This window comes from Choloepus didactylus, chromosome X (assembly GCF_015220235.1).
Source record: "Choloepus didactylus isolate mChoDid1 chromosome X, mChoDid1.pri, whole genome shotgun sequence".
Classification (NCBI taxonomy): Eukaryota; Metazoa; Chordata; class Mammalia; order Pilosa; family Megalonychidae; genus Choloepus; species Choloepus didactylus.
In genome coordinates this window covers 137338023-137352264 of record NC_051334.1, presented here as the reverse complement: position 1 = coordinate 137352264, position 14242 = coordinate 137338023, and the positions used below count along the sequence as shown (strand labels likewise).

The following is a 14242-nucleotide window of genomic DNA, read 5'->3' as shown; positions in this document are numbered from 1 at the left end:
GGAGGTGTTCTATTAGCAATTTTGTTTTGTAAATCTAAATTATTTCAAAATAAAAAAAATTTTTAAAGTTATGTGACCAGTGATTCATATTTGGTATCATTTTTTCCACTAAGCCACTTTAAAATCATTCACTGTGAAAACACTGATTTCCAAATAGCCTACCGACACCTATCAATCACTTTTGTTAAAGGATGGGCAAAGAGGTGTCAATGAAAAAAATATTATATTTGGCATTGCTATAGAAACACACTAAAATGTTGCATCCTTGTGCACATAAATTATTTCACTACCTGGGTTCACACCCTTTCCATTTTGGCCTTATCTGACCTATTTAACCAATACCTCAGGGGTTGGCAATCTGCTACCCATAGGCCAATCTGGCCCACCACTTGTTTTGTATGGCCCACAGGATAAGAATGGTTTTTACAGGTGAACATTTTTGTTTGATGACAGAATACATCAATTGATTTTGATGCTAGAATACATTAATTATTAAATGAAATGTTATTCCAGAAATAAAAGAATTCCATTCTTCTAATCAGTAGACCTCTATTGCCAAAGATTGCACCCAACTATTATTATATTTTGAATTTCATTAATGAAAATATTTTAGAAATTTGTTTTCTCTCTTTTCTTATAAATATCTATGTAATATCTTTGATTTTGCCTGTAGGCCAACAATATTCACTATCTGTATCTTTACAAAAAAGTTTGCTGACCCCTGCAAGAGAAAAAGGAGGTCTGTATAACAATGCATAAACCTCAAATTTTCTGTTAATTTCTGCACAGAGAAAAAAATAGTGTTTATATATTGCCTTTTCAACATAGTATTCTACATGATAAATTTCAAAACAATTTGTTAAACTATACAAAATACATATTTGAGATATTATATTTTTCCCTTTTAGAAAATTTATTAAAAGGTAACAAACTAATCACCAAACTCATGTTGTTGCAAATAAACTCAATACTTATCAGAGAAGGTGGGTAGCTTCTTGAGAGAATTGGGGCCACATTTACCTTTTTCAAAGCCGTAGCAGTATCTCTAGAACTTATCACAGTCTCAAGCACAGAGTAAGCACTCAATAAAATTAAAAAATTACATTATTAAGTATAGTCCATAGTTTACATTAGGGCTCACTGTTTGTACTGTACACCATACAGTCTCTCTTTTTTTTTACTCTGGTAACAGATATATAACCTAAAATTTCCCGTCCCAGTGAAGTTTTTAAATAACCATGATACCACTGGCTAATTTTCAGTATAATGTAACATACATGACTGGTTTTTTCAAAATTAAATAAAAGCATACTTTTTAACATAAAACAGAACTCACCAGTTCATAAACCTTTCTTACCTATGATATTAAAATGCCACTAAATCAGGAGAACACCTTTTAGAACAGTCCCAGGATCTATAAGGTAAAGAAGACCATCAGTTAGATATGATGTTAGGCATTTTTAAAGTTAAGAATAAAAAGAGTTTCCATAAATGAAGCTGTGAACTAATGACGGTACTTCTAAAATTCGTCTGTATTTTACTACTATGCTATCTAACTGCTCAACATTATTGAGTACAGAAACACTATATTGCATTTACTCAGATTTCTTTACATATATTTTAATCAATCATGTTTTCAATACAAAATTATTACCCATCTCCAATAATTATACCATGTAGAACAATGGAACAGAACGTGTGAAAGTGAGACTATCTCAAAAAATTCAAAACAGTTGGCCCATCTCCTATCTCTAAAGGTCCTTTCCAGTTTGGATGGTTTTTGAATCTGTGGTAATTTAAAGTATGCGATTTTTAAAAAAGGTATTTTATTCTCATACTACCACATCTCTTCTATACAAGAGAAAAAATTAAAAAGAGGTGGTTCTGGACATGGACTTAACCACTCCCCTGGCCCCAGGCCCTTTATCCCTGCTGACCAGGTGAAATCTGACTGCAACCTTTCTCCCCATTTTCCCCCGTTTCCCTTGTCCAGGACAAGGGAAAGGGGTAAGAAATATCTTTTCCTCTTTTTCATACCTTTCCACAACATACCTCCCACACATACATATCACAATCTTCCCACAACTTTACCAATATTTTAGGCATCTATTATATGCCTAGCTCCAGCCCACAAAGAATTTACAGTCTAGAAGGCTAACATACATAATTATAATATGAAACAAATTGAGTTGGTGGCTTCAACAAAAGGTATAAATATCCCTTTTTTAGAAAGCAGAGGGCTCTGGGAACTTTAAGGATTATTAATTAATTCCTTTTCAAATAGGCCAGGAAAGCGGTACTATTGTTGTTCTTACAAGTTTAGGAAATAGATTGTGTTGACAGCTTAGATATCATAGAAATGATTTCAAGGCATCATTTTACTCTAAAAATATATTAATCCAACAGAGCATTAAAAAAAAACCTAAAACATACTTTCAAGTTTTCTTATCTCTTATTCCTGTCCAATCATATTAATGAAAGCCTAAAGGACTTCTTTTACACCTATAACTCAGATTTTCCAACACAGGAGAAATTAAGAGGCACACTTGAATAAGAATTTAAAAAAACTAGAACATGCCTGACTCCACAATACATTTCCAGGCAAGATTGGACCAGGATAACAGAATAGTTTAACCAAGGATTCTCTCATTCAAATGTACACGGAAGTGCCTGAGCTAAAACTAAAAAATACATATTCAAATTTCAAAGGCTTACAATATATATTTTAGTTAATAAGGATCACAATTTTTAATGAGCCATTCGAAGCTTAAAATAAATTTGTTTAATGTATATTTTTTCCATTATGAAGGAACAAAAAGGTTTATCATTAACTCTACTTATAGATACTTGATGGTATCTTTAAGAACATCAAGCAATACATTACTATCTTGGGAGAAAATGCCACTTTAAATATCTGGGAAAAGACTGCAAGGTAGATAGCATCATCAGATTTTAAAACATTAAAAGCTTACACATTATAATAATAGGACCGCTATTCCTCTTCACGGGGCATTCATTGGACTTTAGGCCTTGTTTTTTTTCAAGGACAGCTGAAACATCCGAGACTGGGATTCACAACGCAAAACAGATTTGATATCCTTACTGCCCTGTAGACCCTTCATTGAATCCAGAGTGCCTTGTACCAAGCTGTTGTTCTTCACCCAGGGAGGCAGCATGTTAAAATGGAAAGAATGTTGCACTTATCAGAAGACATCACTTAATGCCCGGGTCTGCCCTATCCCGGCAATGAGCCCAAGAGTACGTTTATTTAATCTCTTTGAGCCTCAGTTTCCTCATTTGAAAATAGGGATAATAATATCTACTTTCCCAGGGTCCTCAGGAAGATTAAAGTTGGCATATGTGAAGGCACATTGTAAACTGTAACGTGTTATACAGCAACTTCAAATCCTTAATGAAAGAAGATGTGGAATAAATGAATGCCTAAGTCATTGTAGGAGGCTGTATAAATATAAGGCATTAGTTCTATTAACAACCTTCTAAATGGGGTACAGGAAAAGTTATCTCATCTGCCCTATAATTATGAACTACAGAGTATAATGGATCTCCCTCTTATATAAAAATTACAAGACTTTAGTCAAAGTAATTTAAGAAGGATGGGCCTAAAAAAACCTGCTAGCCACTTTTTACCCATGACTCAGTTTGGTTCCTTCATAAGACCAATTTTTATGTGCAACTTGAAGAGCAGAAAGGAGCTATTTTAAAAAATACAAATTATACTTTAAATATTCCAGGACCACTTTTTTTTATAATGAATTGATGATTTAATGAATAGAAACAGACTATTCAAACATCATAAATTTATACATTTACTAAACCCTCATTCTGTATCCAGAATGTGCTCATTTTTAAGTCTTCCTTTAAAAACAATAAGAAGTGCAAAAGTCAAACATGCTTATTATATATATAAAAAAATTTTAATGGTTAAAAAGTGAAAGGTAAAAGCCCTCAATCCTTCTCTTCCTGCAGTCCCCAGTTCACTCCCAGAGATAACTGTTAACAATTTAAGTAGCCATCCAGAAACTTTGTATAACACACACACACTTTAAAAGAGGGATACTATTCATAGCCCTTCTAAAACAGACATTTTCAACATTCATTTCCACATTAACGGATCTACTTAAAGTGTCTGCAATAGTGTTAGCATAGACTTAGGTTATTTCCTTTTTTCCATTGTTCAAAACAGCGCATCCATAAATAGCTTATAGCTGTACACCCCCTTGTGTCAAATTATTATAAAATAAATTCCTAGAAATGAAGATGTTCTGCAGTGGCTTGGTGTGAACTAAATCAGTTTAGGTAAATCAGAGCTACCAGAAAATGTGCGCATGATCTGGTGGCAAAATCAGTCACAGCCCTAAAGGTCAGGGTTCAGCTTTTTTTTAAAATTCAATTTTATTGAGATATATTCGCATGCCATACAATCATCCAAAGTGTACAATCAATTGTTCACAGTACCATCATATAGTTGTGCATTCATCACCACAGTCAATTTTTTGCACATTTTCATTATTCCAAAAAATAAGAATAAAAGTAAAAGTAAAAAAGAACACCCAAATCATCCCCCCTCCCACCCTATTTTTCATTTAGTTTTTTGTCCCCATTTTTCTAGTCATCCATCTATACATTGGCTAAAGGGAGTGTGATCCACAAGGTTTTCACAATCACACTGTCACCCCTTGTAAGCTACATTGCTATACAATCGTCTTCAAGAGTCAAGGTTACTGGATTGCAGTTTGATAGTTTCAGGTATTTGCTTCTAGATATTCCAGTGCATTAAAACCTAAAAAGTGTTATCTATATAGTACGTAAGGATGCCCACCAGAGTGACCTCTCGGCTCCATTTGGAATCTCTCAGCCACTGAAACTTATTTCATTTCCTTTCACATCCCTCTTTTGGTCAAGATGTTCTCAGTCCCATGATTCTGGGTCCAGATTAATCTCTGGGAGTCATATCCTGCCTTGCCAGGGAGATTTTCACCCCTGGGAGTCAGGTCCCACATAGTGGGGAGGGCAGTGAGTTCACCTGCCAAGGTGGCTTAGCTAGAGAGAGAGGGCCACATCTGAGCAACAAAGTGGCACTCAGGGGGAGACTCTTAGGCACAATTATAAGCAGGTTTAGCCTCTCCTTTGCAGTAAGGAGCTTCCTAAGCGCAGGCCCCAAGATAGAGGGCTCAGCATACCAAGCCGTCAGTCCTCAATGTTTGTGAGAACATCAGCAACTATCCAGGTGAGGAATCCCAACACCTCTGCATTTTCCCCCAGCTTCTCAGGGGGCCCTGCATAAATATTTTTATTCTCTGCCCAAATTACTTTGGGATATGTCTCTATTTCACACTAACCTAGGCAAACCTACCAGGTCTCACTTCCTGTTAAAAGTTCCATGTAATTATGGTATTTGAACAAACTGTATGAGTTAAATTGTTCAGGAAATATAGATCTTGTACCAACTAAACATCTCTTCCCTTTGTCTCACATGAATTTGAAGTTTTAAAACGCAGTCAGTATTGCAGGACCACTTTTAAAAATAGTTAACAGCTTGTCAATATTGTCTCATTCCTCTTAATTTGTACATTTATGTGCAATGAAAAGAAGGTGGAGAGATAAAAAGTAAATATTCCTTGCTGAATAAAAGTTGAAACCCAATTTCACAATATGTGATTGACAGGCAAAAAGAAGAAATGACTTGAAATATGTGTTTCTCCCCATTCCCACAAAAGGGAACCCTATTTACATGATGAGAGACAGAAAGAGAGAGAGAGAGAGATTGAGAAAGAGAGAGACTGAGATTGAGAGAGGGAGGCAGAGAGGAAAGAAATAGAAACATATTTTCCCTCCATTTAAATTCAGCAAGTGAAACAAAACCTCCCCAGAGTCTACATTTTTCTGACTTCTCTCTGTCTGCAAAGCACTTTGATTTGTCCCAAATTCTGTTTCCTCCCTAGCATCTATGCCTGCCTCCTGTTCTATAAAGGGAAAGCAGCAAAAGAAAAAGCAAACTCTGTCTCCCTAAACATCTGAGACACAGGAAAACAGATTTTCAAATAAGGGAATAAAGCAAAAGCAAACAAAATCTTGCTTGTTTATTTTTCATAAAAGGATATGGTGTGCAACTGGGTATGAATTCAGGGCGTCACCCATAGAAGAATCTTATGCTTATGAAGTCATCCCTAATTTCAGAGTTTGACTAACAATACAGCAATTATGAAACCACTCCACTGGCTCATTTAGCCATACATAAACCCTGAACACAAATCTGCGTTGAGAAAGGTGTACTCCTACAACTACCCGAAACTATTACTCAAATTCCGAAGTTTGAGGGAGATGGGGGGGGATATTCAGGATTGCAGCCGGCTGAATAATCTGCTCTGAGTCATTCAGTACCATATGGGTCAGTAGGAAGGGGACACACACTGGAAAATTCATCAGTGGATAATCAAGAGTTGATTATGAATTTTATTTTTTTCTTGAAATCGAAAGGCAACTAAAGAATAAAAACTGGGGCTGTTTACCATAGACTTTATCCTAGCTACTAGTATGCTAAGTAAATAGAACAGGGAAAGAAAGGCTGATTATTTAAGTTAGAGATGGGCAACACATATTTAAGTTTGTATCATGAAGAAGAGAGCGACAAAGGGTGGACAAAACAAGAAAGATAAATTATTCCATTACAAATGAAAAAAGCTGTAGGCACTGTTATGAGTGAACAACTCAACAGTGGTCAACAAAAAAGGAATGTGTTTGTCAACTTTCTCCATCTAAAATATCCAGGGCTTTGGAACACCCACACCTCACATACCTAGCTGAACAACAGAAACTACCACACTGCTTCCTCCCTAGTTAGGTAAATTTACAGCTCTGGCCTCCAGATTAGATGGGTGTGCAGCTATCTGTGGGCTGAAGCTCACCTACTTTTACTATGATTGCTCAAGCTCCAGTCCCATGTTTCCAAACAACTATGGAAGATTTCAACTTGCATGTTTAGCACATTCTCCTACATATTTATTTATATTCAGCAAGCCTTAATTGAAGGCTTAGTATGTACCAGGCTGTGTTGGTGCTACAGATAGAGAATTAGGACACAAAGTCCCCTCCTCTTCAGAAGAGCTTACTGTCTAATAGTGGAAATAGATGGGAAAACAAAGATTTATAGTATTAGTACTATTGTGCTATTATAGTCATATATCCTGAGTGCTGGGGTGAGAGTGGTGGGTGTCAGGAAAGGTTTTCTCCGAGGGAAGTGACTTTTGAATTATGTCTTAGAGCATGAGTAGGAATTTCTCAGATATACGTCACTGGTAAAGACATTCTAGGTACAGAGACATAAAAAAGGTGATGATATTCTGGAGCTGATGAAGGCCAAAGTGGCTGGATCATTGTGCCTGGTTTTTTTTTAATGATTTTTTTTTTGTATTAAAGAAATTGTAGGACCACAGCAAGAAGAAAAATAATGCAGAAAGTGCAGGATTCCCATATACCTTGCCTCACACACTGTATTCCTTATTATTAACACTTTGCATTAGTGTGGTACTTTTGTTACAATTGATGAAACATTATTATAATTACACTATTAACTATAGTCCATAGTTTATATTAGGGTTCACTCTTTGTGTTGTACAGTCTTTTGGTTTTTAAAAATTTTATTTTGGAAACATATATACAACCTAAAATTTCCTCTTTAAACCACATTCAAATATAATATTCAGCGGTGTTAATTTTAATTACGTTCACAATGTTGTGCTACCATCACCACCATGCATTACCAAAACTTTCCTATCACCCCAAACAGAAACTCTGTACCCATTAAGTATTAACTCCCATTCCCCACCTCTACCCCAGTCCCTGGTAACCTGTATTTATAGAGTTTCTGACTCTATGAATTTACTTATTCTAATTATTTAGTATCAGTGAGATCATACAATATTTATCCTTTTGTGTCTGGCTTATTTCACTCAGCATGACACCTTCAAGATTCATACATGTTGTTGCATGTATCAGAACTTCATTCCTTTTTACGGCTGAATGATATTCCATTGTATGTGCAGATGACATTGTGTTTATTCATTCATCTGTTAATGGACACTTGGGTTGCTTCCACTTTTCAGCAACTGTGAATAATATCACTATGAACACCGGTGTGCAAATATGTGTTTGAGTCCCCACTTTCAGTTCTTTTAAATATATACCTAGAAGTGGGATTGCCAGGTCACATGGTAATTTTCTGCGTGCCTGGAGTTTTTTGACAGATACAAATGGAGCACAAGGTCAGGGTCCGATTTAGAAGTGCTACCCACAAGATCTGGACATGATCCTATGGCCAAGGGAGAAGGAAGTCATTGAGGAGAATTCAAGTCAGGAAAATCTAAGTGTCTACAAGTGACCTTACTGCCAAATTATTTCCCCCTCTTTAACTATCTCTCCCGCCAAATCAGTGCTTTTACAATGTCTCCACTTTCCTGTCTCCAGGTTCATAAATTTGGGACAGAACTTTGGCTCTAAGGAATAAAATGAAGGTGGAGTCAAGCACCAAGCCCTCTGGATTCCGCCTTTGCAATCTCTGGGATTCTTCCATCATGTCCCTATCACTTCGTGTCTGGCCTACAACAAAAGCCTATTCGCTGCTCTGTCTGCAGCCTTGTCACCCTCCAATATATTCTTTACACTTCCGACAGTTATCTTCCAGATGAGCAGAGCTTATGATACAAAAAGAAGTTAAAATTGTTTAGCACAGCACCCAAGGCTCTATACTTTTCTCTGTAGAGTTCTTTCTTTCCAAAATTACTTCCCTTTATATGCACTGCCACTGTGAGTCCTACACTCTGAAGATACCCTAATTCCCCATACATGCCTTGTTTTTTTTCCACCTCCATTAATTCTCCTATGTGGTTTTCTCCAGTGGAATGCCCTTCATTCATTGCATATCCACTCTTCAAAAGCATCTTTCGGGAAGTCTCTTCAAATTGCCCCAAGAAGACATTAATTTCTCCCTTCCCTCAACTCTTAGAGAAATATGTGTTTTCCTCTTTTATAGCCAGTACTGAATTTTCTGACAGCTGCAATATTAAACATCTTATTTCACATTCAGACCATATGCATCAGTTTTTGATTTGGAAAATATAGTTACCACGAGGACAGCATTTAATACTATTATAAAAACCTCTTTGATGGCAGGGACCATATCCCATTCCTCCTCTTATTTCCAGCCCTTATTGCAGTGCCTGCACATAATAGATCATAATAATAATTAAAATAATGTAAAAACATGTCATTATAAATGTATTCTAGCATCTAACAGTTATGTAGTACTTCAATTTACCATGTATGGTGCTAAGTGATATACATATATATGTATACATATGTACATGTTATTCTTTAGAAAAACTCTATGAACCAGGTAATATTGTTACTCCATTTTACAGAAGAGAAAAAAAAAGGCTTAGAAAAGTTGAGTCATTTCCCCCAGGTCACATAGCTAAAAAGAGGTAGAGCCAGGTCTCAAGTCTAGGTCTGTCTGACAAAGAAATCAGTATTCTCAAACTTTATGCTTTATAGCCTCCTCAATAACTGTTTATTGAATGAATTTATTTTCCCAATGAGACTGTAAACTTGTTAGAGAAGGAAATACAGGGTACTCTTCTGTTTATTCACCATAGCATGAAGTACAATTCCGTGGACAGCACATTCTCTGAATCTTTTGAATCAAAAATGGCCCACAACTACTACCCACAATCATTTTGGTCAGATCCCTTTCAGAAAGCTATACTTCCTACACTTAATATGTTAATTCTAATCTTTGCCTAGTATTCCAGGCCCTCTAGAGTGGTCCTACTAGTCATGTCCTGTTAATTCCTACCTCAGTACCCTTTGTTTTAATCTGTTTCCTATTCCTCTTTCCTTCTCTCCCACTAAGGACTGCCTCCTCCCTGTATCTACTTCTCATACCTAAAATACCCTCTGCTTTATTTTTCTTCTCTTTCTATCCAAATTCTACTCACTCATCAAGGATCAGCAGAAATCTCATCCAAGCACATTTGCCAATGACTTCATTCCATATTTTTTTCTTTTTCATTTTTTATTAGAGTAGTTGAAGGCCTACCGAAAAATCTAGCAAAGTATAGAGTTCCCATATACCTCCCCACTCCCCCAACACACAATTTTCCCGATTAACAATTTGTATTAGTGTGGTAACTTTGTTACAATTGCTGAAACAAAATTATTATAATTGTACTATTAACTATAGTCCATAGTTTACATTAGGGCTTACTCTGTCATACAATTCTATGGTTTTTCAAAATTTTTATTCTGGTAACCTATATACAACCCCAAAATTTCCCTTTTTAACCATTTTCAAATATACAATTCAGTGGTGTTTTATATTAACCATGCTGTATCTGTTACCAAAACTTATCCATCCCATATTGACCTTGCTCTTTAACTCCCACAGAATTTAGAATCTTATCACAAAATTTAGCAATGTAATCATATACTTTCCTCCTATAGTTATATAATTGCATGTGAGGATAGTCTGGCTGGGACATCATTCATCCTACTGAGGCCCGGCTTGATTCAGTTCATGTGTCACTGCCACTTGGTCCTCAAACTTCATCAACAAAAACTTGGTTCTCCTCCTCAATAAAAGAGAACCATTTTATCATAAACAGTGTGCAGATATTTGTCTTTCTGCTCTGCAAGTCTTATTTCAAGATTGTGTGTTTCTTAAGAGCAGACTCTAAATTTAAACTTCATATTTCTCTCATATACCTTCAGAATACATTGGTCAATGTTGGGTACATAGACATGGCACAAAAAATATTCCAAATGACTGCAGTGTTTTGAGAGTAGTGATAATCCCAAGCACGCCAAATATCCAATTATCGTGTAAATTAAAACTTGAAACATGAGTTTGTAGTAGGGTTCCATAATTTTATCTCATAAATTGTATTAAGAAAGAAGAGTCTGCAGCAGTTAAGTGACTTGCTGAAGATATAGAGATGTGCAGCAAATGTAAAATTAAAAGAACGTATGTAAAAGAAGGCAACTAACTACCCTTACCATAAAACAACAACAAAAAGAGGCTACACACTGCTTTGTAAAGAGAAGGTCCATGCTTGGTATAGCCTATTGAAGGAAATTGAAAAGGTCCTAACAAATGCGACCATGATGTCGAGGAAAAAGAATGGTTGCCAGAAAATGTAAATAGTGACCTCCCTATCGAGTACTAACTTGTTTTCATTACTTGAAGGATATTTAAAGGAATTCACTTAAACTTTGGCCTGAAATAGCCAAAACTGTTATTGTGTAAAACACACAGGATGTAGGCAAAAGGTGCAGTAAAAGACTTTTATATTCAGCGTGCTAAAAGTTTTCTCTTCAAACATTGGTGTTAAACAGACACTGACCATACAACAGGCCATGATGTATGAAAATCAGGACACAGAAGCTTACCGTCTCTTGTGGCATATTCACTCCTACATCTGACAGTCTTTTGCTTCATTGTATTTAATAATTGCTTAATTTTAGCCTCTTGAATCTTAAGAATTGTGACCAACCACTACCATTTTATCAGTGCTAATAACATAGTCTTATTATAAACATAATCACCAAACACTCAAGTATCTATGTGATTTACTTTTTATTTCAGGACTTTTTTTTTCATGCACAAGCTGTCACTACAGTAGCCACGGTTTTTTTGGTGAATTGTTTTTAACTTACAACTGATTTTCTCAAGGAGCAAGGGGTTTGGAATTTTGTTTGCTTCCTCGTAGAAAACTTCAATGCAATCTTGGTAAAGGAATAACAGTAAACAACTTATGAGGTTATATGCATCATTCTCAATTTAATGATTTGGGCCTGAAAATCAAATCAAGTGAGTCAACCCTAAGTGCCCTCACATATTCCACAGGGTCCTCCTAGTCCTGAAGGTTTATAGGAAAAGTTAAAGCAGAAGGAGGAAGTGGCAAAGGGTTTTACTGTTAATTAATTCTAGTGCCTTAGCATTATTAAAAATTGCTAATTATACCCAGTGGAGAGGAAATTTCTATGAAAGCAATATTCATCAAGTACAGTATACTTTGATTAGCGAGATTATTTTTTCAGGTATTGTTCTTCTGGTAAATCTAGTTGGCATTTCAACTGCAATTTGCTAATACTAAACAGAGAACATCCTCAGATACCCAAAATGAAACTGACACTATTTTCCCATGAGGCATGCTGATTGGTTATACAGTATTAGGAATTAGAGAATAAAGCAACTTGCTGATGGAACAAATATCTGGATATATTTAGCAACAATGCCTCTATAATTAATCTAGATTAAAGTAATAGGACCACAAAAACATAGCATTTCAGGTAACATAGGATACCATTTCAGGGACATCTGTGAAGTGACCTGAAAAACTGTACCCACTATTTTCATGGAAAATATGTTTCGAATTTCAAATCCAAATTCTGAATATGTTTCAAATTCAGAAATGAACTTTGGAAGGATCTATCAGCAACTGAAGGCCAAAGCTATCCTTTACCCAACTCCAAGTAGCTACTTACCTATAAGTGCAATTTTGCCCTGGATGTGTCCAAAAACTATAAAAGGGGACTTAAATATAAGTCTACTGTTTATTGTAAAGAAGACACTGCTATCTCCTGTACAGATGCCTGAGGGGAATAGTAAGGTATAAGGGGTGGAGGAGAAGAGATGGCTATTATTTGAAAAGTCACGTATGGGAGACTTCAAGAAGTCAAACTAAGCTATCTTAGCTCTCTTCATACTTCTGATTTAACTGATTTAACAATCGGTTAAATCATCTCAAAATTTATGTTTGTATTGTCTTACTGGAGATGCACCATAGAGTCATAGTTGCTAACCAGTAACTCCCTTTCCCCACACTTCCGTAGCACCTTTCATTGTGTGAAGACCATCTATTTGCCTCTCTGTCTACTCCACTAGTCTGTGAGCTCCTTGAAAGCAGACTTGGCGTCTTATTTGACTTTGTATCTTGGCTCACAGTAAGTACCTACTAAATGTTTGTTGAATCAATAAATAAATAAATATTGATGGAGGCAAGTAGGGAAAGTGAGTAGAATTACATATCATGCATGCTCTATGGTCATCTCAGGAGGTTTTAAAAATGCTAAGTCCAGGAGAGAAGACTGTGAACAAAATAGTCAGGACATAACAATGTTCCCACATTCTTCACATGCAATTGACCTGTCAGCATGCTTTAACTATCTACTTTTATTTAGTACTTCAAGATACTACAAAACTCTTAAAGATGTTTACAACTTGTCCTTTGAGTTTAGCTGAAAGTCAAACAGAAACAGTCTTTACTTGCAACAATTTTGGCATTCATGTAGCATGCTTCATCCTTATAATAATATATCATGCATAAATCATGTTATAATAGACTTACAATTTATAGACAGAAGTTAACATTTAGGAATAGATATAAATTTCCCCCAAGTTAAAGCAATACTTAAATATTTTTATTAGGAAAAGTTTCAATATATTCAAAAGTATAGAATAGCACAATGAACTCCCATAAATTCATCACCTAGATTCTACACTTAGCAGGAATTTTTCCACAATTACTTCATCTATTCTCCCTCTTTGTCATCCTTTTTTTTCTTTCTCTCTCTTTCCATCTCTGTCTCTCCTGAATTATTTTAAAGCAAACCGTAGACATCCCATGATTTCACCCCCACAATGTTACTAAGAAATTAGTTCATTATTTCTGGAAATACCTCTTGACTGTCTAGGAGTATAAGCTAGATTCTGATTGATCTTTTTTTCTCTTTTCCTTGCCAATATCTATGAGTCATTTAAATCCCAAAGGGTGTCCAATTCTGTGCCATTTCCTGGAGGAATCTCAAATACCCTCATCTTAAGTAAAAGTTTTCTTTCCTCTTTTTTTTAATTAACAAGCAAAGATCTTAAAGCAATGTTCATTTTAAAATATGTTAAATAATTTTTCCAATTATAGAAATATTCAATTCAACTTAATCAAATTGAAGACATTCTTTAAATTCTTGCAAGATTAGAATTTTGTAGATATTTAATCCAAGTCTTTATTATGGTCTAAAAGCCTCCTTTCCCATGATAAAAAATGCTACACCAAACACAAACGACACAAAAGAGTGATACCTCTCCTTCCCCCATTTTACAAAGCTAAGGTGTATTAACTCCTTGGATTGAAACAGCATCTCTTCCCTCCTTTCAAAAGGTCAAAAT

General features: G+C 35.5%; 1 protein-coding gene across 2 annotated transcripts in view; it reads right to left on the bottom strand.

Annotated features, from left to right (window-relative positions):
- Positions 1 to 14242, bottom strand: part of PLS3 (plastin 3) — a 142653-nt gene that overhangs the window by 66416 nt on the left and 61995 nt on the right. For both annotated transcript variants that reach the window (XM_037822000.1, XM_037821999.1), the window contains one exon: positions 1358 to 1414. The gene's annotated coding sequence lies outside the window, so the exon portion shown is untranslated. The remainder of the gene's footprint in view (positions 1 to 1357; positions 1415 to 14242) is intronic.